We start from the raw sequence: 3,193 nt of genomic DNA, 5'->3' as shown, positions 1-3,193 counted from the left end.
ACCCAGGCAGCCAGAGGGCGTCACATGTGAGGGCGAAGAGACCAGAGCAGTGCAAATTCAGGATAAGGAATATTTTCACTGTCACAGAGGACACTTTCTAGGGGCATTCGGATTCCGCTGCTGGCGATCAGTTGTGAGGCGAAGAAATTTCTGCACACAGTTACCTGTCAGGTCACTATTTGTTCAATACAGAAGTGAGAGACGCTTCCAATCTTCAACATGAGAGGAGGTTTGAATGATTCCCGGTTGCCCGTGTAGCCATTCAAAGAGGTGATGACAGGCCCCTCTCGACATGAAACAGTGTTTATTGTAAAAAAGTAGGAGATGAGGGGTATACTGTGATTTTTTTTTTTTTAAGTAAAGATGTGCTTATGGGAAAGGACTAGAAAAAATAGAAAATTTAAATAGTGATCTGGAGTAATGAGTCAATTGGGTATTTTCTCTCTCCCAGGAGAGTTAAAATACAGTTAAAGTATTTTTGAAAGAGTATAAAAATTAATAAAGTTGAAAAACAAACAACATGGCAAAGAGACAAAGTGTTGACTTTCTGTTTACCTGGCAACATCCAGATGACGGGATCCAGAGGGGCCCAGGCCCGCACGTGGTCAAGGACAACAACACAGGTGCTCTCGGAATGTGTGTCGCAGGGCCCCAGCAGGACCCAGAGGCGGAGGTGAAGTGCGAGCTCTCTAGGGGTGGCTGACGGGTAGGGCAGGGCTGGTGATGAGCCGGCATGGGAGGGCAGGCTGCGTGAGGTAAGCACCCCTCGGGATGACCTGACGGGGTGGGGGGGGTGGAGTGCAGAGTGCAGGGCGGGCGGGCCCCTCACCGGCAGGGAGGAGGCCTCCGAGAGAGCAGATGTGGGAGAGGTGCAGGGCCAGGCCTGTTGGGGCTTCTCTTTTTCCCACCCCTGCTCACCTCCTGCCAAAGCCATGAGCGACATCCACTGGGTGGGACGTGAAATTGGGTGTCAGCCAGGCCTTTCCTTCCTGGAGGAAAATGGAAATCCCATCACTGTGTGCCCCGCCCTGTGCCGAGCATCGAGCATCGGGGGACCCCCAGATAATAGGCAGAGGGACCGGATTCCCAGGAGGCAGGACAGCCTGGTGCTGCGGGGCTCCTCCCCCGCCCTCGCTGCATTTCCTTAGGACAGAAGGGGCAAAGTCAGCCTCGGGTCCTGAAAGGGAGGCGTGGAGGTGATAAGGGCGTGGGGTGGGGCCCAGGGAAGAGAAGGGCGTGCGGTGGATGCTGCAGGAATGGAATGCGCACAGTGGAAAAGAACAGGATGGAGGGAGGTTTTGGAGCTGGATCCAGGAGGGCCCTGGCAGCCGGTGCTCAGACCCTCATTTAGGGCTGGGTGTGGCAACGGCAGCAGAGGTTCCCAGGGGGCAGGTGGGCCTCAGACCCCTGCAGGGTCGTCCTGGGGATGGGGTTGGACTGGGCCGGCATGAGGGCAGCAGGAGCCCCAGGCGCTGAAGCTCTGCACCCGGCTACAGGGGTTTTGAATCCTGGCTCTGCCACTAACTACCAGTGTGGCCTTCAGCAGGTTATTTCAGCCTCAGTGTGCCTCAGTCTCTCCAAATACAAAAGAGCCCTAATAAAAGTAACCCTTTTCCTTGGGTTGTTTTGAGGATTAAACGCATGGACTTCACACCAGTCCCAGGCGCAGGCTGTCAACACTGTGTGCCTGTTAAATATAAACTGGTGACCAGGGCAGCCCACAAGGAGAGCAGGCTGCACCGCCAGTGACAGTGACAAAGCGGTGGAGCACTCGGCTGCAGAGATGCCCTCCACCTGGCAGCAGTAACTCACTGTGGGACCCCTCATACCTGTTGGTGCACAAGGACTCAGGAGGCCAGAGTTAATCCATAATGACATTTGAGTACCCAGAGTGCCAGCGGACCTTCATCAGCTGCTTCGGGAGTGGAGAATGTGGCCCATGGACTACAAAACACACCCCAGGGCCCACGGCCAGCCACCAAGGCCGATGAAGGGGGGGGCATGGTCAGAAGGGACGAGCCTGAGAACACAGGCAGTGGGCGGACCGGGGGGTGGTGATGGAGACAGCCAGGGCCTGGAGGCCCCAGGACAGTAGGCCTCCCCCCGTCACTGGGTCTTTCTGGAATTCATTTCAGCTTATTTCCATTTTAACTAAGCAACAGGATATGCTGGGCCAAATGACAGACACAAGGGGAATTAACACAGAACTTGGTCCCAAGGAGCCCACAACTGAGCTGAAGAAGAGAGAAAAGGCCCTTACTATGGTCAGTACCGCCAGCCATTGGAGGTGGACCTTAACATCTTCACCTCAAAGAGAAGGCACTGAGGGTCTGAGAGGTTCGGCAAGCCATCTAAAGTGACACAGCTGATGTGAAGAGTGATCAGCATCCATGTCCGACTATAAGGTCTGTGCACTTAGCCGCCTCATGCATTGTCTCCACTGTGACCTGTGACAATAAAGGGGAGAGCCCTGAGCCTGTTCATTCATCTGTAAAATGGAAAATATGACCTCCAGTTTCCCGAGTGACAAGAGGTAAGAAGTGTAACAGGTCTGTACCGCTGCAAGACGTTTCTACACTTGTTAGGAGGCCCAAAATGGGCAGTCGCAGCAGCTGCACTTGAAGAGCAGAAGCCAAGAGCTGCGAGGCCTGCGGCGCAGGCCGGGGAGGAGCGTGAACAGGAGCGCAGGCCCGGAGGTGTGGCTGTGCAGGAGACCTGAGAAAGCTGGGGGCCATTCGGCAGGGAGGAGCCTGAAGCTGCTCAGCTCCTCCCTCTCTTTCTCCTCTCCTGAAACACCTGGAAAGAGGCTGGTGGCCTTCTCCCCTCCAGTTCCTCCTCCACCCCCTTAACTGGGCCTCTGCACCCATCGCCCGCTGGAAACACTCCTGTCAAGGTGCTCAGTGCCAGCCTGTCGCTGGCCTGTTGCCAGCCCAGGGGTCATCCTCAAGTCTTATCTTCCCTCCTCAGCAACCTACCTGTGCCCTTGACTTCCTTCTCTTTGAAACACCACCCCTGGACTGCTATATTGCCCTCCACGTTAGACTTTCCCCTCTGTCTCCTTTGCTGGCCCTATCCCCTGTGCCACCTCTGGTTGTTATTGTGGCTGGTCCTGGACCTATTTCTTGTCAATACATTCGCACGGGGAGACTCATCCATTCTCAAGGCTTACCCACCATCTCTGTGTGGGTGCCCG

Source organism: Pteronotus mesoamericanus, unplaced genomic scaffold, assembly GCF_021234165.1.
Source record: "Pteronotus mesoamericanus isolate MK-2021 breed Mesoamerican mustached bat unplaced genomic scaffold, CSHL_Meso_final scaffold_54, whole genome shotgun sequence".
In the NCBI taxonomy this organism is placed as follows: domain Eukaryota; kingdom Metazoa; phylum Chordata; class Mammalia; order Chiroptera; family Mormoopidae; genus Pteronotus; species Pteronotus mesoamericanus.
This window is presented reverse-complemented; position numbering follows the sequence as displayed.